Source organism: Puma concolor, chromosome A2 (genome assembly GCF_028749965.1).
Source record: "Puma concolor isolate L17-30 chromosome A2, mPumCon1.1.hap2, whole genome shotgun sequence".
Classification (NCBI taxonomy): domain Eukaryota; kingdom Metazoa; phylum Chordata; class Mammalia; order Carnivora; family Felidae; genus Puma; species Puma concolor.
Window position 1 is genome coordinate 118,975,959 of NC_141668.1, and position 22,176 is coordinate 118,998,134.

Consider the following 22,176-nt stretch of genomic DNA (forward strand, 5'->3'; position numbering starts at 1 on the left):
AGAGGGAGCACACCTGGGCTGTGTGGGTCCTGGTGGCAGATCCCACAGCAGGGACGTCACAGTTGAGCACTCACAGGGGCCAGACAGGTTGGGATTGGGGAGCATTTGTGGCCTGAGCTGGCAGCCCTCGTGGCTACAGCCCATCGCTGGCCTGCTGGCAGATGGCCCAGAGGTACAGCTGTCCCCAGAGGGTCAGAAAGCCGGACTTTTGCTTGAAATCCCTCAGTTTCTAAATACTGGGATCAGTTCAAATATTAAATTTTAAACAGCCAGATCTGAATCTGGCCACCAGTTTATGACCTGGAAAATACAGGCCCCTCTGACAGACCTTTCTGATCTCAATCTCCTTTGCTTGTAGGTTTCCCACACCCGGAGTGCAGACTGAGAGCAGCCCAGGAAAGAGGTGAGTGTGAGAGCCAAGACCCCTGGTTCACCTGGAAGGCCTCAGAAGCCCCACTCTCACCTGGGCACATACTTCAGCACCATCAGTGGCCGGGTTTAGAAATACGTGGTTTGCGAACCATGTGTCTATACCACCTTCATTCTCCGTACCCCTCTTGTCCTGTGCGCCCCAGCCTTCCTAACCTTCCTCCCAGCATCTAAGCTCTCAGCAGCCACTCCAAAAAACCTATGGGTAGCAGTGGAGGAAGAGGGAAGCCAGAAGCAGAGCTGTAGCTGCAGTTTGGGCCTATTTCCTAAATGTGACTTCCCTGCTCCCCAGTCCCCCCCCAGAGCCTGGATGTGGCCCCTTTACGTTAGTGTGATATTCTACCAAAATAGAGGTGCGCTTGGATTAGTATATGTTCTTTTGCGATAAAAAGCAATACTCATGTGTGGGTTACAGGGCCGTCGTATCAGTCATTCACACTTTAGTATCTTTTAATGCCATGTGATTACTTTTTGATTACTCTCTTGCTGGGGTCAGCCACACTGAGAGGTTGTCTGATTTGGGAATGGAGGAGGAGCACTGCACAGAGGGCCCTGGCCCAGCCTGGGTACAGGGCCTGACGAGGACATTTCTGGTAACTTAGTGACTGTGTGAAGCTGGCTATGGCCTTGGCAGTACTTTGTTTGGCCCCTGTCCTTGGGTGGGTGAGGCCTCTGGAGGCTAGTCTGTCGGCCTTATCACCATGATGGCCCTGGGAAAGCATGCCCCCCAACTCCAAACCACCTGCGTATAAACATTTGAAGACACAGCCCCTTGTTTGGGGGACTGTCTGGGACCAGCCAGGCTGATCCACTACCGATGGCCTGGGGCTGCTACCCTCAGTGATCTCAGAGAAATCATCCTTCCTCGGGGGTGGCTGTGTGTGGAGCCCCCTTCATTCCTAGATGGAATCAGCAGTTGCCCCAGGGTGTGTAACTGGATAGAGCCTTCCGCATCCAACCCCCCTTCCGCCCCCCTGGTCACACTGCCCAAATCGCCACCATCTGTGTCACTCTCTGGGAGAGGATGAGGAAGAAGCTTTGAAAGCTTCCATCAAAATGTTAACTGAGGGTTCGTGGTGGTTATATCCACATTGCAGGGTTAAATGCAATTCGAGTTTTCCGTTGTACATATCAAGCACATGCTACTTTGATTTATTTCACCCCCGAATGCTATCTGGGGTGGTCTAGTGACCCATGGGTGCTTGCGTCCATTGTAGCAATTATCTGACCACATTAGCTCCGGCAGGTAGCTGGGCCTTGGGGGAAGGGACGTGGGACAGGTAAGTTTTGATGGGGAAGCGAAAAGTGGCGCTGGGGAAGGATTAAGGAGCTGTCAGAGGTGAACGTGGCCTCCTTCTCTGGTTCTGCTGTGCTCGTGAGCGAGAGAGGCAAATCACCATCGTTGTTCGAAAACAAGGTCAACCTGGTTTGTTCCCTCCATTAAAGCACCCCCTCTCCCCTTTCTTGTTAAGTAACCAGGCTCTCACTTGAAGGGTAACTTCGCTGAAGCCAGGGATGGATGTCCTGCTCTTGCACTGACTATGGCCCCATAACCGAGGTTTTCTTTCTTTCTTTCTGTCTTTTTTTTCTTTTTAAGATGTCTAAAATTACAACACAGACTCTGGGGAGCCTTTCATATGTGTGGTCAGAAATTGATACATTCCCTAAAGTGGCATAAGCTCCTAGAAAATTTTAAGAATTTTTAAAAGTTTCCTCTTTTGGAACGTAAGTAACCAGTAATTCCCCTTCTGGGAAACGTACCCTGAGGAAGTAGCCTGTGTACGTAGATTTATCCACACGGATGTTTATCATAGTATTATTTATGTTTGTTAAAAAACAAAAAACAATATGAATGTCCAGCAGCGGGAGGTTGGGGGAGCCCATTTTGGTACAGGCAGATGGGTAGTGGATGAGTCTGGCCAGCCACTGAATACGGTTTGAGATGAATTTTTCATAACGTAGGAGAAAATGGTCTTATTTCAGTGTTAAGTGGAAAGGCAATTTGCCAAAATTTAACTACGTTAAAAAAAATGGGTAGAAAGAAACAAGAAGGGTAGCAGAGAGAGGAAGATTAGAGTAACAGATACCAAAGTGTGGGGGAGTAACAGGTGACCTATTTTCTTCTTTGTGCTTTTCTGCATTTCTTCCCACAGTGGAATGTTCACTATTTATCACAGAGAGTAGTCACAATTAGGAGAGAAATTCTCCCCACCCTACTCCACCCTGTGTATGTGTGTGTATGTATATATTTTGCTAGTCTGCTGTATAGGAAAGATTGTTATATTGGGGCTTTTCATTCGAAAGTATTCTTTTTCTTAACACATTTTTTTTTTTAACCCAAACCTGTGTCACATAGTATGCTTCCATCTCTCAAACTGTGGTTCTTAGAGAGCTTTTTTGGAGGCTGTATTAGTTTGCTAAGATGGGCATAACAAAATACCCCAGACAGGGTGGCTTAGACAATGGAAATGAATTTGCTCACAGTTGTAGAGGCCAGAAGTCTGAGATCAAGGTGTCCTCAGGTTTGTTTTCTTCTGAGGTGCCTCTTCTTGGCTAGATGGCTGCCTTCTCCCTGGGTCCTCATATCGTCGTAATAGGTGTTGTCTGTGTCCTAATCTTGCCTTCTTAAAAAGACACTAGTCTGTTGGATTAGGACCCACCCTCATGACCTCATTTTGCTGTAATTACCTTCTTGCATCACTATCTCCAAATATAGTCCATTCTGAGATACTGAGTGTTAGGTCTGCAACACATGAATTTAGGGGTCACATCTCGGCCCATAACAGGGGCAGCCTATTCTCAGTGACTGTGGCCACTATTTTGCAGAGCACTAAGCTTGAAGCTGGAGTGGGAACAGGGATATAGATGGAGAAGACATCGTCTCTGCCTTTAAGAGGCCCCTAGGGAGGCATGATGCAGGCACCAAATGCAACCAGTACACGTGGGTAACACCTCACCTCTCCAACAGCACCCAGAAGCAAAAGTATGACCATTCCTGGTTGTGGCCTGCCACCAGAGAGTGGCTGTTCAATGTCAAGGCAAAAGAAAGAGTTCAGCGTGCAAAAAAAGATAATTTTATTAAGACGCTCTCAAGCATGTCTGCTGCGGTAAGAACCAGTGAGTTAGGTGTGAACAATTAAATCATTCAAAACTCAAAATTTAAGAACAGTTTTTCCTAGCATCACCTCAAAGGTGAAACTGGTGTATCAAATCAATGGTGGAGAAAAGGAATAGGTGAGCCAGTGGGGTGTGGAAGGTTGTGGTTGTTGAGTTTAGCAGAAGCAGAGATGATCAGACCAGAGAGTAGTGTGAGAACTGGGGAGAGGCTGAGGCAGGCATCTAATGGCAGGCACCTTGGATTTAAGGAGAGGGTAGGAGGGAGCTACAGCAGGCTCTTGAGCAAAGGTGGAGCAGATTGAGAACAGAAGCTAAGAGAGACTGTAACAGAAAATCTATTTAGATGGCCTTTGCAGAGGTGCTGGGATGAGGGTCTAGATGTAAGTTCTGGAAGTGGAGCTGCAGAGGAAGATTTAGGAGAATGTTCACACTATTTCATTTTTCTGGGTCTCTTCCAAAGCCCTTCCCTCTGCTTCATCCCCAGCCTGGCAAACTCCTAAGCATCCTTTAAGACCCCATTCAAGGAGCCCCTCTACCCTGAAGCTTTTCTTAACCTCCCAGAAAGACACTCCTTCTCTTGACCTCAGCCCCACTTTAAAGCACTGACATAGCCTGTCGTGGGGATCTCTCTGCATATCCTGCTGTTTGCTGCCTGGCCTCACTGGGCCTCACTCAGCAAGTGTGGGTAGAGTAAGATTGATGATATAGTCAGTGGCTAGATATAAGCTGCATAGGTAGTTGGAGCATAACAGATTCAAAAATGATTCCAAAGTGAGTCTGTAAAATTTTACAAATTAGCAAGTTCCTGTTACAAGTGTGGCACTGGTGAGAGAGGAATGAGCAATGCAGACTCGGTCCCTACCCTCACAGAGCTTACAGCCTAAAGGGGGTAACAGAATAATAATTAGAATGTGATGAAGGCAATGAAACCCTCAGCCTGCTGGGAGAGCCCAGCGGTGGGGGCTGCGTGGTGGAATCAAGGTGGGCTTCCTTGAGGAGGGGCTTATTTGAGGTGAAATTCAGAGGATATGTGAGGATGCATCTATCTGCACAGGTCATAGATGCTAGATGATGGGCCAAGATGAAGGTGAGGAAAAGGGACCCCAAATAGGGGAAGTGGTATTCCTGCCAAGGCACAGCCTATGGAAAGATCCTGCAGGGAGTGAGAAGCATTGGAAACACAGAAGCTGAGCATTGCAAGAACACAGAGAGCAAGGGAGGTGGCTGGTGAGATAAGAGGTGGAGGCAGGAGGGTAGCATCAGGGGGCCACCATTGTTGAGAGAGTTTGGATTTTAGTCTGTGAACATGAGGAATCCCCCAGAGGCTTCTAGTCAGGGCGTAACACGAACAGGTTCGTGATTTTAAAAGATGACCCTGGCTGCTGCTCTGCAGTGATTGGATGGTTGGGAGCAGGAGGGGGACCAGTGGGAGGCTCCTGTCCAGGCAGGAAATGGGGTAACCTTGACTTGATGGTGGCCATGGGTGATGAGAAGTAGGCAGAGGAGAATGGCTCTCACAATGTGGACAGAAAGAGAGAGAGAGTCAAGGATGACTCCAGGTGTGGATTTAGGCAAGGGCAGAGCATAGGACATCTGCACGGGTATTTGGGGGTGCTTTTGCCAGATGCTCACCCGATACTGAGCTCTAACAGTCCAACCGCCAGCCCCTCGGAGAAGTTCTCACAGTGACACCAGCAGGTTGGACGGCAGGGAGGGTAGGACCCCAAGGTCCAAAGAGGCGAAGAGGCTGCCTATCTGAGGCCCAGTGTCCAGACTGGGACCCAGGACGGTGCCCAGCACCCTGGAGTTGTTGAGCATATGGCTGATTAAGGAAACATGACCCACAAAGCACCAAAAGTTGGTTTACCATTTTCCTCTGACTCAGCAAAATCTCTTCTCTCGGCACCTTTCCTGGGAGACTGAAAATCTGCCTTTATTCCTAGCCATCCACTTGGTACTGACCCTTTATTTCTTGCCCAAATGTCCTGGGACTTCCTCCTACCCTGATAGATGTTGACACAGGAGTAAACTAAATAACATCTGATGGGTCTTCCTCCCAGCTGCCTCTCATGAGACTCTCGCAGTGACGCCAGGAAATGGGCCAGGAGGTGTTTGGAGTCTCCCCATTCTGCAGATAACAAAACTGAGGCTCAGGGAGAGGATGCCACTTGCCCGAAGTCACACAAGTCAGAATTGGGAGAAATAAAACTAAAACCCAAATTAGGAGATTCCACATTCAATACATTTTTCTCAATTGCGTTGTTTTGTTTTGTTTTGTTTTGTTTTTTGTCTTCAATCTCTCGGTAACTTTTCAAGTAAATGACCTGGCACATTTTGCTTTCAGAGCATCTGTTTGTTGCCTGCTAACAAAACATTTTTTTCTTTGGCTCAAACTGTTTGAACTCTACAGCCCTGTTGTGATTCCTTCCACATCTATGTAAATAAATCTTTTTAACAGCCAGCTGCAAAGCAGAAGATTCTGAGACACCGGGTCATCCGTTTGAGATCTTTTCCAGAAGCTGGCCAGCTAAAGTGGTGGGAGGTGAGGTCTGGGAGGCTGGTGAGGGGCTAGATCATGAGGACTTTGGGATGGGGCGTGTGAAACTGTGAGCAGGGGAGTGAGGGGGGCTGACTTGTGTATTAACAGAAACCCCTTGACTGCTTTGTGTAGGGTAGACATGCATGGGGGAGGAGTAGAACCCAGGAGACCGGGGAAGAGGCTGTTGTGGTGTTTCAGGGGAGAGACAACGGTGCCAAACCCAGATGGTGGCAGCAGAAGTGGGGAGAAGTGGCCCTGTTGAATAGATGACCCCTGGGGTGTGTTTTGACGCCAGCTGCGGTGGCAAAATTCAGATCTGGCTCTAACCGCCCAGAGTTAACACGGACCCCACGAGTTAAAGGACACAGTTCCCAACAAGACTGCCCCAGCTTCGGATGTGAGCTGCAAGTGGGGTGTGCAAGCTGTCACACTTCTGCTGGGCTGCCTACAAGTCTGAAGGGTTCCTATAGCCCCCTTCGTCTTGATAATTCACTAGAATGACTCACAGGACTCGGGAAAGCACACTACTTACAGCTACAGTTTTATTATAAAGGAGGAGCCAAATGAAAAGACACATCGGTGAGGTCTGGCAGGGTCCCACCAGAGACGTGTCTGCCCTCCTGGCACCTTGGTTGTTGACCAACCAGGAAGCCTCACTGAGTTCCAGTCTCCAGAGTTTTTTTGGTTTTTGTTTTTTCGCATTTTAGAGAGAGAGCGGGAGCGAAGGAGAGGGGGCAGAGTGGGAGAGACAGAGAATCTTAAACAGGCTCCACTCTCAGTGTGGAGCTCAATCCCATGACCCTGGGATCATGACCTGAGCAGAAATCAAGTGTGGGATGCTCAACTTGCTGAGCCACCCAGGCGCCCCCAGAGTTTATATTAGGATTTCATTATGTTGGCATGAGTGATTCCTTAGCTACATGACTGAAGTCAGTCTCCATCCTCCCTCCCCTAGAGGTGGAGCTGGCTCAAAGCCCTGATCCCCTCATGCCATAGTTGGTGTTTCTGGTGATCAGCCCCCACCCTGATTCAGCTTATTAGCATAAACTCAGGTGTAGTCCCAGGGGCTCATGAACGACAAGACATACCTCTGTCACTAGGGAAGTTCTCCGGATTTAGAGTCTCCCTCCCAGGAACCGGGGTCAAAAGTCAGTCATATTCATTACTATAAACAGGGTTGACACTGGTGTCCTTTACTAAGACTAGCAGAAGACTGGAGGCCAGGGGTGGGGACTGGGGAGAAGTAGGTTTGGTTGGGGGAAATGAAGGCTAATGTTTTGCACACGTTGACTTTAAGATGTTCATTAGACATCCAAGTAGAGGTGTGGAGTAGGCAGTTGGAACTATGAGTTTGGAGCTTAGGGAGAGATCAGTATGTAGATCATATTTGAAGCCCCGGGACTGGATGGAATAACTCAGGGAGTGAGTGTAGTTGGGGAGGAAAAAAAGGAGCTGAAAAAAAAGGAAAAAAAGGCAAGGCCTGCAACAGTTAGTGGCTGGGGAGGGGCAGGAGAAGTGGCGAGCGCTGGGTCCCCGGGCGGGTGTTTCACAAGGAGGGGTGATAAAGTCAGTGCTAAATGCAATAAGTCAAGGAAGAGGAGGACCAAGAAATGGCCACGGGACTGGACAAGATGGGGACCGCAGTGACCTTGAGCTGAGTGGCTGCAGAGGAGGAGAGGTGACAGTAGCCGCCTGGGGGGGATGATGGTGGGAATGGTTGGTGAGGAAGTGCATGCAGACAGAGAGCAGGGACCCCTGAGGGGCTGTGGAGCCTGTAAGGGTTAAGATGGGAGCTGTCACTGCACAGCTGGCAGCCAGAGGGGAGTGGTCCAGCACTGTCTGTACCTAGTTCCGGGCCAGGAGCTGAAGGCATCATTTGGCAGTTCAGAGTGTGGCCAGAGAGAAGAGATGGGAGTCACTACCCACACAGCAGAACAGAGTGAGAGAAGTGGGATGTAGGATAACAGAGATGTAGAGCCAGGAGAAATCACTCCTTTTTGAGGGCGATCAGGGCGGGCATAGCAACAAGGTATTTTTGTTGAGTGCCTGCCTACCCCGTCCTGGGAACATGCCAAGCCCTCGAAATGAATTCTCTTATCTAATTCCCACAGTGCTGGTACTGTCCCTATTTTACAGATAAAGGAAACTGAGGTTTATAGAGGCGGAGTCACTTATCCAAGGTCACACTCTTAGGAATTACCAGATATAGAAGTTAATGCAGACTATAAAGGATTTTTACAGGTAAAGGTAAAAAAGGGGAGCAAGGGGATAGGCTGAAATGAGAACTCAGAGATAAAAAAGCCTATGTGAGTTTGGGGGGCCCTGGCAGAGTCATTTGGAACAAGAGTGGGACAGGTCCAGGGGCACCTGGGTGGCTTAGTGAGTTAAGCATCCGACTTCAGCTCAGGTAATGATCTCACTGCTCATGAGTTTGAGCCCCACGTCAGGCTCTGTGTTGACAGCTCAGAGCCTGGAGCCTGCTTCAGATTCTGTCTCTGTTTCTCTCTCTCTCTCTGCCCTTCCCCTGCTTGCATACTGTCTGTCTATCTGTCTGTCTGTCTCTCTTTCAAATATAAATAAACATTAAAACAAAACCAAAAAAAGAGTGGGCAGGTCCTAAGTCACATCTGAGTCACTCAGGAGAGGGACCGAGTCCCTCTCTAGAATGCCATTCTGCTCAGGTCCCCGGCAGTTTGCCTCCCGGCAGGCTCCTAACATCTCAGGCTGCCTTCATCCAGTAAGGGGAGGGTAACACATCCCCGCCCGGGTCAGGGCACAGATATGAAGGCTGGCAGGCTGAGGCAAGGGAGAGCCTGGGAGGAGAAGGGAGTGGGGGCTGTGAGCTGAGAGGCAGGTGTGGATCCTACACACCCCTGCCTGCCCCTCGGCCACCAGCTCCACCCCTACCATATCCTCACTCAGGGTAGGAAGGAGCCTGCCTCTGCTGGCAGTTCTCATCATCCCTGTCTGTAGAACAGGAGCAGCGGGCCCTGCCCACCCCTGCCAGGGTGCATAATCATGACTTAAAATATCGTTTGTGGAGAAAGCACTTAGCAGAAACGCCCAGGATAAACCAGGTGTCATCAGCATCATTCAGGAGTGGTCGGGAACCACCAGTTCTAACAGACAGATGGATGAATAAGGAGAATGCCTTCTGAGGTGGGATTTGGCAGCTGTTTGATTCTAAGATGTCTCAGGTGTGCCGAGGCATGCCTTTGAGCCCGTGGGTGCTCCCACCTGTGAAATGGGCACAGCCTGGCTGATTTGGGCTGCATGCCACCTGCTAAGTAGGACAGCAGAGGAAGGCCAGCCCAGTGGGATGCACTTCTAATACCTTTTGTGTTCACCGGGCGAGCTTTCCTCCTGGTCCCTCTGGCAGCGTGCATGGCTCTGCAGGGCAGACACAGAAACTTGGCAGGGCCCTCCCCATGCCTCCCATTTCACAGAGAAGTAGATGGAAACCCAGAGGGATTGAGCCAAGGTTCCCTCCAGCACATGTTGACACTTCCTCCCTCAATCTTCGTATGCACCATGGAAGGGGAAGGACAGAGACAAGGAAGGAGACCGGAGGGAATAAGCAAAAAGAGGAGACGGGGAAGGAAAAAGACCTAAGGTGGAGGAGGGAGGCTCACCTTTGTATTCAAGAAGAATATTAGGAATCCCAGCTCATCAGACACTTGGAGAGCGAGTGAGGCCTAGAACATTCTTCATTTGGAAACCGTCAACCCAGTCACTTTATCTGGACATCCGTGATCCCACTATTTCACTCTCTTCGTACAGCCAAAGTGTTGGCGGTTCAGTCTCCAGTTGCATGGGGAGAAGCATCTAAAAGGAAAAAAGCACTTAATGATACCTGCCGGAGGACATGATGTTCTGCCACACCCATGCATGATTTTGGAAGGAGCCTGTAAATGTGGGTTTGAAAATGCTCGGGATCTAGGGTCAGGTGACAAATGAGGCCAGGGCATGCCTGGCCCCCTCCTGCTTTCGGGCATCCACACTGGGCAGGCACCACCAGTTCTTGAAAAGCCAGTGCTTGCTCCACTCTCCCAGGGGGGGCTCCATGCTGCCTTCCAGAAACCCTGACTTGTGTGCCTTCTGGGCTGGCTCCTGGCTGTGGGTCGTATTTCGCAGCTTTCTGGAACTTCCTTACCTAGTTCTTGGTGTCTTCCATGAGCCCCTTGGGAGATTTGAAGGAGGGGACAGTTAGAGAGCCAATCATGTGTCCTGAGCAGCCACCAGGTACAGAGTGCCATGCCAGAAGCTTTGTGTAGGTTTTTTAACTTGAGATTTATACCACTTCTGAAAAGCGTGGGCATCACTGTCTCTGTTTCGCATGCAGGCATCCTGAGGCTCAGAGAGGTGAATGGCCCAGCCAACAAGTGGAGGGGAGCAGATTGGGAAGCTGGGTCCACAGGACCCTAAGTCTGGGTCTAGATTCTGCCTGCTGCTGCCTGATATGCACACCCTACCCCCAGGATGGGTCTCTGAGGCTGGTGCTGATACTGATCCTGACTTTGTCTCTGGACTGGCTTGGCGATTCCTTTCTCCTTCCCCTCCATCATTTTTGCAAGCCCCAAGGCCCACTGTCCTCAAATGCAGTTCACGTCAGACCCCACTTAGGGAATCCCTTGACTCAAATTCTGGAAGAGCCCCCAGGGTCCCGGAAATGCTCCCAAATTGGCCCCTTCCAAGAATAAGCAAAGGGGATGGGCCGCTCTAGGAGTCCAGAGGACCGAACTGATTGGTCAGGGCCGGAAGGAAGGCTCATGCCCTTTGGTTTTGAAGAATGTGATCATCAGAACTCCAATGCCAGAGCCTAGCATTGTGTGTTAGGAAAAAAAAAAAAAAGATAAGACAGATATAAGAAGGAAAAAAAGGGGACATGGAGAAGCAAAGGAACCAGGAATGGTTACAGAGAGTAGACTGAGTCACAGGATTTTCCTGAACTGCGATGAGCCCAGTGGGAATGTGAAACTTCACAGTATGGTAGGGGTTGAACGAGAGGGAGCTCGGGTCGTTGAAGAGTGACCTGGTAGTATGGGTCAGTCAGTGTCAGGTCACACAGCCCACTCCCCCACCAGTGGACCAAAGGCACTGCAGTGTCCCAGTGAGGTTCACCTCGTCATCACTGTGTCGTCATCATCAGAAGGTGCTGAAAGTACAAGTGAGAGCCACTGCTCATTGTGTTGTGAGTTATATACCCATTCCTGGTAAAACCAAAACCCTGATAGGCAAAAGAGTTAGCTCTTACAGGGTTAACCTTCAGGAACTTGGAACCCCCCCTGCTATCCCTTCCCTTGCACAGACCATCAGAGGGCCTTCCTCTCCCCCATCCACTGGCATTCCTATATTGGCAAATGGTTTGCCGTCTGGCCCCCACGGATGGCCCTTTGTTAGATGTTTTTCTTTAATTTTCTATTTCTTTTTCTGCATACTTGCAAAGCCCCCAGCTTCAGCCAGGCGCACCGAGACTTGTAGTAGCAGGACTGATCGATGCCGGGAGGCTCCTTGCGGCTGCCAGAGCCGCAGTTCTGGGTGAGGGCGGCCGCAGGCTCTGCAGCATCGGCTCTGTCCGCCTCTGCTGCTGGCAGCCAGAGCTCCACACGGCTCCTCACCCCGCAGCCCCCTCTGGGCTGGAGCCCTGGAGCCCCGGGCACAGGAGAGGCCCGCTCCTCCTGTGCAGCCGGCCCAGGACACGCTTGGAAGGGTAGGTAAGTGAGGGTCTGCAAGTGCCATGGACCCACAGAGGCTGGGCAGGAGCCACAGGCTCTGGGCCTCCTAGAAGAACGAGGCTGATAAAGCTGTTGCTCCTGAGATTGAAGGAGGAAACAGCTCAAGAGCCTGTTCTTGGTGATTCTGTGAAGCAGCAGGGGGACTTGGCTCTGCTCACCCTTCAGGTGGCCCAGAATTCTGGGGAAGGAAGGTTGCTATTGGCTCATATCCAAAACAAGGCAGTTTGTAGGACTTCCCCGAAAGACTTTAGCTCCTTCCTTCATTCTTTGCCAGAGGTTTTCTGAGGCCCAAGTACATGCCAGGCTCCCTTCTGGGCACCAGGGGGTTTATGGAGGGCTAGAATGGGGCCTTTACCCGGAAGTACCCTAGTCTTTCCAGGAGGATGCTTCCTTAAAGAACTGTAATGTCACATGTTGTGTGATAGGAGAGGGTCTTCCAGGGGCAGGGAGAGGCCACTCGGGCCTCAGGGTGCCAGAGGAGGGGCCATTTGGTTTGGGCGTTGAAGGATGAATAGGAGTTCTTCAGAGGACAAAAGGCAGCCAAGATATTATGAGTGACTGAAAAAAGGTTTGGACATCCAACAAGGTAATAGTTTATAGTGACAGGCTCAGCAGGCCTGAGCAGGGGCTGCAGAAAATGAGCAGAAAAGACTGAGAATGGCCACATCATGAAAAGCCTCAAATGCCTGGTGAGGGAGTTTGGACTTGATCCTATAGGCAGATGAGAGGCACTGAAGATTTTTAAAGAATGGTGTGATGTGGTCAGTTTTGCATCTGAGAAAACTGAGTCTGGCTACAATGTGGATGGGGTGAAGAGGGACCCAGGGAGTACCCCCCCACCACACACACACACCAAAAAAGAAAACTGTGACCTTAAACTCTTGGAGGCCAGTGCTTTAGACCAAGGTAGTGGGGTTAGGAAGTGGAGAACCAGGGAGAGCTCTGCTCTTTTCTGAGTTCCAGTGGCAAGGCTGGGTGGGACACCAACTGTGAGGGCAAAGAAAGAGTCTGGGATGATTTGGGAGTGGGCCGTGGAGACTGGATGGGTGTTGGGGGCTTCTGGATGAGAGAGGGGAGGAGGGAAGAGGAGCAGGTGCAGATGGGAAGGGAGGAGAGGTAATGAGCTTGAATGTGGCCATGGTGAGCTAGTGATGCTAGAGGGCTATCGCTGCAATACGGTGTCACCCTGGAGGCACCCTCAATCCCATGTCCCAGCAGGCTCCATGGTAAAACCTCGGGAGCAGCTGAGTCAAAGCCAGATGTATCACCTGCACACCGTCCAGATTCCTAGCCCTTCCAATGTGGTCACTGAACTTGTGATATCAGCCAGCAGTGAGACAGGAAGATCTTACCCTGCCCCTACTGAATCCTTTGAAGCTTGGGACTAAATGATACTGGGTGCAAGTATGAAAGAGGGGCGCCATGTCTCTACTGAGGGCAGGTTTTCCAAATATTAAATGGGAGTGCTGCTGGGGAGGTTGGTAGTGGAGAGCCTAAACTTGAAATTGGACATAACAGAATGACTTCGTGTCCTGGCTAGGTGCCGGGAGACCCTAAGCATGGTATCAGAGGGGAAGGGGAAGGGGAGATCACAGGCTGGCTAATTGAGCATTGCCTTGGCCCCCCACTGACCCTTCTCCTGGGAGTCCAGGAATCCTTCTTGGTTTTGGAAAAGACCTTTGGTTAGGAGAAAGAAAAATTTTAGAGAGATCTTGTTTCTAAGTTGGGAGGCCCAATGCTGGAGGTCTGGGTGTGCCCAGCCTGGTGGGGGAGCCCCAGGTCAGAATTACCAAGACAGACAACTCCATTGTGTTGGACTCTGTGCTGTGCTTTCCCTTGCCCAGACATAACCAGTCTTCACCCAAGGGGATCAGAGAGGTAAAGGAGCTGGCCAGTGTCATAAGGCACAAGGCAGATCTGGGTTCCTGCCAAACCTGGCCAACTCAGATGCAGGCTTTCTCTTCCCCCTCCACCAACCACCATGCTGATGGTGCCCCTTGGTCTCTGGGTGAAGCTGAGAAAGATGGGACACTTGAAAACAGTATGAGATTCATCACAATATTACCAAATTAAGTCTTTTTTTAAAAAACATACAGTGATTGGAGGGGCACCTGGGTGGCTCGGTTGTGTCCAACTTCAGCTCATATCATCATCTCGTGGTCTGTGAGTTCGAGCCCCGCTTTGGGCTCTGTGCTGATGGCTCAGAACCTGGAGCCTGCTTCGGGTTCTGTGTCTCCCTCTCTCTCTGCCCCTCCCCTGCTCACGCTCTGTCTCTCGCAAAATAAATAAACATTAAAAAAAGTAAAACATAGGGGCGCCTGGGTGGCTCAGTCTGTTGGGCAGCCGACTAAAGCTTGGGTCATGATCTCACGGTCTGTGGGTTCAAGCCCCGCGTCAGGCTCTGTGCTGGCAGCTCAGAGCCTGGAGCCTGCTTCCGATTCTGTGTCTCCCTCTCTCTCTGCCCCTTCCCTGCTTGCTCTCTGTCTCTCTCTCTCAAAAATAATAAACATTAAACAATTTTTTAAATCAATAAAAAAAAAAGTAAAACATACAGTGATTGGGAACAGCAGACGGATGTGTGCGTGTGAGTGTGTGTAGACTCATTTATCGCACTTAGATTTATGGAGAACCTACTATATGCCAGGCCCTGGGGATACAGCAGTGACCAAGGCAGACATGATCCAGGCTCTCAGGGCATCGTGAGTAGGCATGTGAGAAAGGGTCTCACACGTAACCAGATATACAAATATGTATGCATGCATTAGGGATCTCAACCAGTGTTGTAAGGATGCATGCGTTTGCCTCAACAGACACAGATACACGCCCCCAGGGCTCACACTCATGCATTTGCACAGCCCCACGCACACGCATTCACCCACAGGCGTTAACCAAGGAGAAGGAACTGGGCCTTCAGCCTGATATGATAGCCAGGAGAATTTGAAGTGCAGCCTGTCTTACTTCACCCTAGAGTCGAGCCCAGGACCTCAATCCAGGATCCTGTCTCTACCCCATCTGCTAGCCAGGGGCCGAGCTCCCAGAATGGGATGGTGCATAGCGCAGCTTTGCGCAAGGGACTCTGCTGAGAGTTGCCACCACCATCGATCAACCACAGACCTGGGCACTTGGTATGCACTGTCTCTTTGTACATTTACTCCGGCTCTAGATGGGGGTGCAATTATTACCCCCATTTTATAGGTGAGGGAAGTGAGGCTCAGAGAGATGGGGCCTCTTGCCTGGGGTCTCAGGCAGCTCATGCATGGCAGAGCCCAGACTTGAACTCTGAACTCATTTGGAAACAGCATCCCAGTGCTGGTGCTGCTCAGGGTGACCCTGATGCCGGGCCCACCTTGGATGGTGGAGTCCTTAGGTCTTCCTGATCCTTCCTGACAAGCTGAGACCTCCTAGGACATGGGGTACTTCTTTCCTGATGGCCCAGGCCTGGTGCCCAGAACCATAGTCCAGGTTCCCCTCAGCCTGGCCTCTCTGGGCAGTGACTTGTCAGGTGACAAGAACGACTTTGAGCCTAACTGGGGCAAGGAGACACTGCTCAGGATGGTGAATAGGCTGACTTTGCAGTCAGACCCTCTGCCCCACTGCAGGCTTGGTCTCCCCATTCGTAAAATGGGGATAATAATGGTCCTCCATGTTGGGTTCTGTTCAGTGTTGAATGGGATAACACATATAAAATGCTTAGGTCAGAGCCCAGCACACAGGCTAGTACTGTTGTTTTGTTATTCTTAGCATGTATCCATCCACCCATCGACAGTTTTTTATGGGCCTATTTAGTGAGGGAGTGTCTTGTGCTCTAGAGATAGGGAGCAGCAGGCTCACGTTCCAGTGGGAGAGACGGAAGTATTAATAAGAGTACTTCGGTGCAAGAGATACTGGGAAGGAGATCCGTACAGGGTGCAGTGGGGGCACAGAAGGCTAAAGTGCATTCTCTCAAGAAGCAAGGGGAGTGCTGAAGTGGAGTCTCAAGGGCGGGGGTGTTTTTCCATCAGGGGGAGAAAGGGCATTCGAGGAGGAGGGATAAGCAGGCCAAAGGTCAGGACGAGAATAGTCAGATGCACTGGAGAAACTGTACATAGACCAGGAGGAGCAGGTTCTAATATCCACAGAGCCCAGGAACGTGATCTAAGTGAGAGAAGCAGGCCGGGGTAAGACAATACAGAGTGGCGGGGACTGTGGCCAACTGGAAGGTGTTTGATGGCTCTAAAGGGGAAGTAGGACTCAGCTTCAGGCAATTGTCGCTGTGAAGGAAAGCTGGCTCGGTATTGTCAGGTGTCCTGAGTTTTTAAGAGAAGCCAGGCATCCAAGTTTTTGTGTGAAATCTCCTGACTTCAAAATATTGGTCTGGCACCTGGGGAAGCCAAACAAAATACACCCGGGGGCTGCCAGTTTACAGCCTCTGGTTTAGACTCTCACGGAGGGGTAGAGGGTGGCATAAGAAGAGACGATGCTCCATGCTGGCAGGCCTGTGTCTGACAAGGGGCCAGGGCCCAGCGCACACGCAGGACCCAATCGACACTTGTCCTGCATTTGAGTCAGGGAATGTGGACGTTATCTGAAAAGTTAGGGTAGACTGAGGTTTGGGGCAGCAGACTGAAAGTGATGGCAAGTGTGTTTTATGGCCAGCACTCCATCGGCCACGTGGAGGCAGAGAGGTAGGACAGGATGCTTAACAGGGCTCCAGGGAGGAGGTCGTGGTGGCTGGAGCCAAGACTGAAGGAGAAGGAGCGCTAGGATTCAAGAGGAATCACATGTCTGCAGACTGGAGAGGCTAGGAGACGGGGACCAGGGTGCCTGCCAGCTCCCTGGCCCACAGGGATGACTCAATGGCTGCTTCTCACCGAGGTGGGGAATCTGGGAGAAGGGTGTGGGGGCAGAGGGAGGAGGGCCGATGAGTCTGGTTTGGGCCCTGTTAAGTTTAGATGCCCGTGGGACACCCAGGGGAAGATATGCCGTTTGGCCAAACACGCAGCTCTCAAGAGAGGGAGGGCTGAAGACGCAGAGCTACACCCCCACCCAGATCTCACCCACTTTCCAGAGGCCTTTAAGATCTTTGTTCTCTGTTGGTCGCTCTTTGATCTGAGAGTTGAGAAGTTTATTTCTAGGGTGCTGGTTTGTGTTTTGTACCTAGAAAGGCCGAAGAAGGAGAAGGTGCATTGGTACTTAATGCCAGAACAAAAATCTGGGAACACATCAGCTCTGATCAATTTTCCCTCCACCTCCCCCGCTGCTGTGGCAGCAGAGGGGAGTGGGGTGGGCAGAGAACACACAGGTTACCCAGGCCCCATAGGTCCTACCTAATAAAATCTCATTCCCAGGAGCCAGTCTCTGAGCTAATAGCTCTGCAATTCTGAACTCTTGCAAGGGGATTGTACCTGCACTCAAGAGAAGAAAAAGGATTTGCTAAGCAGATTGATGGTTGAACAAGCCCACTTAAGAGAGAAGGCTTTTAGCAACATCATTTGCATTGCGACAATGAGTGTACAAATTATAAATGACTGCTAATCTATTTTTAAAGCGGTTTTAAGACTTCTCATCTTGCTGTCAAGAGTGTCACTGAATATACCAAGGACATCCACAGCAACACTGTGCTCCTTTTGAAAAGAAATGGTTCTGTTCGAGAACTCACCTTTGTCGAGCGTCTGCCAAATACAAATGCCAGGCGCTGTGCTGGGCATTTCAGAGGCGTTGGATCATTGAGGCCTCCCAGCAGTCCTCAGAGGGGTGGCCTTGTTATTTCTTGCAGAGGAAAGGAAGCCAGGCCCAGAGGAGGTGAGGCACTGGTGCAGACTTGCTCAGCGTGTGAGCACGGAGTCTCCCGGGACAACCATCCACTCTGAGTTCTTTCTAATACACCTCACGGTGAATTCTCACTGACTCCAGTTTCTGTCCCTGAACCAGAACAAGGATGGGGAGAATGGGGCTTCCCAGGGTTTGGCAAGAGGGAGAGCTGAGAAGTCCAGACAAGGAAGAGGTCCAGTTCAGAGCAAAGAGAAATGACACAGGCTCAGAAAGGGAGGAGGTGGGAGGCTACTGGGGCTGGTAGCGGGGGTGGCCCGGAGCAGATCCCCACTTTGCCATGAGCTCCCCTTGAGCGAGTCTTTTCCCCTCTCCAGGCCTCAGTGTGCCCATCAGCCAAGGGTGGCATTCGTCCTCTATGTCAGGGTTCCCAGCTGCGGCCGTTCACGTTCCGCGTCACCATCTTCCCCGCATCTGAACACCACGTGCACCGTCAGCCGCTTGCTCTTGCCTTTGTCAGTTCACCCTTGTACTCCAGGACATTATTTTAAAGATTAATGGCATCATGCACTTAAATGGAATAGAATACCACCTGTCACACATAGAAGCGAGCCATCAAAATAAATACAAAGAAAACGTAATAATGTGGTGAAATTCTACTCAAGCTGTTGCGGCTTGAGGTCTGTTTATGCTCTCTCTCCCCACCTGTCACTCCTGCCTGCCTCCCTCTCTCTTGGTCTCTATTTCTGCCTTTGTTAGAAGGGAACAGGTTCTGCAAGTGCCAGGGGGCCGGGTGTCTTGGGTGCCCAAGACACACGGCCCGGAGCTAAGAATTTCCTCCTTGAGCTAAGTAGCAGGAGTGAGAAGGAGCCTGAACCGCTTTGCCACACAGTGAGGCGGCATCACTCAGTGCCTCCTGAAGTGGGCCCTTGGGTCCTCGGAGTCCGGGGTGGTGCTCTGCAGAAAGCCAGGCCAGAAGTCGTGTGCTAACCCTTCTGACAATGGCAAGTCTCCTCTTGAGAAACACACAGAGGGAAGAGAAAGAGGGCGGGGAGCGGGTGGGACTCCAGGAGAGCCACGCTTTCTGTGACCAGGAGGTAAGCATGGTTCCATGCTTTCCCCCTTCGATGCAGGTGCAGGGGCAGAGGGGGGCTCCAAGGGAGACTTCAGTGCAGCGTTCCTCCTGCCCTCTGTGGAGAGTGCTTGAGCCTTGGCTTCTTTCTCTGCTTGGTGAGACCCCTCAAGTTTGCCCTCGGTCACCTTCAGGGTACAGCAGCCCCTAATCCCTGTAATCCCATATTAATGAATTTGCGTGCCTAGGAACAGGCTTAGTTGGGAGAAATGAAGAAAATGAAGCAAACTCCTCTCCCTTGCTGGGAGGCTGCTCCTAATAGGGTCAGAAAGTAGACTAAGTCCCACATCAACCCTGAGCTCCAGTCAGCCTCCGTTGGGGCTCTGCCCAAGTCCTGGGGTTATGGGTCCCCACTGTGGCCCTCCCTGCTGCCCCGTGCAAGTTTGTGTGGTATGTGCATGCTCATGTGTGTCCCCTTGTCTTTGAGGGGCCTCCCCTACTTAGCTTTGCTCAGTAGGCTTTAATGCGGGGAGGGGTGAGCAGGGGGAGGGACAGAGAACATTAGGCTGAAAGGACCTTAGGGACCTTCTGGTTCATCGTTTCCCTACAATTAAGAGTGCGAATTATGACCTCTTTCATTTTACAGATGAGGTAACTGAGGCCCAGAGGAGGGAGGTCTGACTGCCTGTCTAGAGCAGAGCCATACCAGATCCAGGCTTTCTGACTCTGGGTCCGGTCATCGCTCCCTGCAGTCTTCCTGCTCTCAGGGGGCTGATGAGTCTGTGGCTTCAGAGCACGCCCCCGGACCAGCCAGGTGGGCATTCCCATTATGGGCCTTGGGCTCAGGGTTCGACCTGACTAGACTCCTACCTGTGCCAATTCTGTGTTCCAGGAGTGCCTTTGCTCATACTGGACTCCAATCACAGTCTCCGGGGGCGCTTTTCCCCCTTTCTGCCTAGAGATTGTGCCTACTTCCTCTGCACTTGCTAGGCTTGACACACAAAGTCTCTTCCCTCTTCAGAGATTCTGGAACCATCCCCCCTGGGCCAACCAGCAAGGCAGTGCAAGCTCCCAACGCCCCTGAGGGGACTGCCCCCTGAGGGTACCCTCACTGTGTGCATCAGAACCTCCTCTTTCAGAGCAGCTGGGTTTTGCAGGATCAGAACGTATACAGGTCTTGGGGTCTAGGGGTGTCCTTGGCTGCAGGATGGGACTCCTACCGGATGATGAGCCACAGCTGCAAACCCAGCCTCTCTCCCAGGGACATCTCAGTCTTGCCTTGCCCCTTCATTGCGTCCTCTGCCTGACCTCTTACCTGTTTTCCATGGTCAGCCCCTTTTGTTCCACCCTCCGTTATCCCAGGCCCTCCCCCACCTTGCAGGGAGGAAAAGGTTGGTTTTCTGTGATCAAGGTGAGCAGTCCCCAGGCACCCCAGGACTGGCCTTCAGGCTCTAGGAGCCCTCGTCCATGCTGTAGGCAGAGTTGGGCTGGCTGGGCCAGGGGCAGGGAGAGGGGTACAGATCCTGCCGATTGAAGAGCCACAGCACCAACTCGTCTGCAGTTTGAAACCGGAGGCTTGTGAGTAAAGCCGTAGCCGACGCCACTGATGCCACCAAGCCTGTTCCCACCATGAAAGGGCCTTTTGTTTTACCCCTTGATTCCTGGGTGAGCAGTGATTCCATTTTAATTAAATACACAGCGGTTGGGGTTGAGCAAGCTGCCAAAGCCCTCTGTTCCAGGGCCCAGGGGGAGCAGAATGGGGAGGCTGGGGGCGTGCACCCCGCCAGAAAATGGTGAGCAGGGGGTAGGTGGAGAGCCCAGGGCAGGTAGTTGCATGCCTGTCAGCAGCTGGCTAATGTTCAGTGCAGAGGAATCCACCCTGCAGGACGCCAGAACTCCTTGGGCATCTGGTTAACGGCACCTTCAGGGACACGCTTGGAAAATTAAACCCAAGGGCAGGAGGAAGATATTTTCTGATTTTACACAGGCCCAGTGGGGGCTCAAGGAGGAGCTGGTGGAGGGCTGTGCTGGGTGGCAGCCTTTCCACCCTCACCGGCCCCAGCCTCTCTGCTCTCTGATACCATCTTCTACGCCTGCCACAGGCTGGTTTCCTGCCCAGAAACAGTCCACTGATCAGCAAACAGCATGGACAAAACTCTGAATTGAGAGGCCTGCAGGAAACTCAGCCTGTGTTACCCATCCCACCTTTCCCTTGATCCATCATCAAAGACCAGATGTCTCCTTCTCCGAGAAGCCCTCCAGGATCTGGGATATCCCCTACCACCCCGCACTCCGTGTTACCCAGCACTTTAAAACCATCTTGTTTATTTGAATTCTTGCATATTGGCTATCTCTCCCATGTAGAACATAAACTCTATGAGGACTGGGGCTTTGTTTTATTCACTCAGTGCCTGGCACAGATCTTGTACTCACTAATGGTTGAATGAATACACTTGGTAAAACCTGGGGACAAAGACTTCACCTAAAAAGCAGGATGCAATTGCAAAGATATAAAAGTCCATTGTGAACACTTTGATTTGGGGGATCAGTCAGCAGAGGTTCCCTGAGCCCCTGTCCCACTCTATGCCAGTCCTTGGGCTGGGTAGTACTGGGGGTATAGGGATGAAGCCAACACCATACCCACCTTCAGGGGGCTCTTAGTTCAGGGGAAGAGAGACACAACATCACAGTTCAGTGGGATAAGATTGTAATGGAGGTTCAGAGGGTGTCCAGGCAAGGGAATGGTAGGGCTTTCTGGAGGAGGGGACAGTCAAGGAGGATGAGCGAGGGTGTACCTGGGAGAGATGAGCCCACAGTCAAAAGGTAGAGTACCCAGGGGGGTGAGGCCAATTCTGAGAACCATTGGTGAGAAACGGTGGAGCCTTGGGTCTGGAGGATAGGTGGAGATCTGTCTCTGAGGGGCTACAAATGCCACACCCAAGATCCAGACTTTGGAAGGCAGTAGGGAGCCATTGAAGGTTATTCAGTAGGGGCAGGATGCCAGAAGAGCTGTGTTTTAGGAAGATTCCTCCAGTAGCAGCTCAGAGGGTAGACCAAGGCCCCAGAGGATTTGGGGCCTGCCTCTGCTCCCCTTGGAGATATGGAATATGATCTCAGGCACCGGCCCCTCTCTGAGGACAATAGTTAGTGCAGGCCTCTGCAGAGGGCCCAGCAGTAACACAGGGGCAGGTGGGATCACTTACCTGATATAAGATATGCTTTCCTCTGACGGGGATAAACTTCGTCCTGGATTAGTAGCCGAGAGAGCAGGTACCATACCAGCGTACCCTGGGTATGCTCTCCAGGCCTGGGACTACAGGTCATCACTCCTGCTTGGTCCCTTCTAGAGCTAAGAAACTACCCAGGAAATGCTGTCCCCTTGGTTAAAAGCATGTTGTGCAGTCAACACACACTCATTTAGTGCAGACCCAGGTTTTTTGTTTGTTTGCTTGCTTGTTGACTTTATTCTGTTCAACCACAGATCCTCCCAGAGTATGGGTAGGTGGGGGGAACTGCATGGGCAAAGGTTCAGAGGT

At 51.3% G+C, this 22,176-nt stretch overlaps 1 protein-coding gene across 2 annotated transcripts in view; it reads left to right on the forward strand.

The window, feature by feature from the left end:
* The first annotated feature begins 370 nt into the window (after positions 1-370).
* Positions 371-22,176, forward strand: part of ATP2B2 (ATPase plasma membrane Ca2+ transporting 2) — a 302,573-nt gene continuing 280,767 nt past the window's right edge. Inside the window, exon 1 of one of the 2 annotated variants that reach the window (XM_086697430.1) lies at positions 371-403. The gene's annotated coding sequence lies outside the window, so the exon portion shown is untranslated. The remainder of the gene's footprint in view (positions 404-22,176) is intronic. The other variant, XM_086697433.1, reaches the window with a different exon arrangement.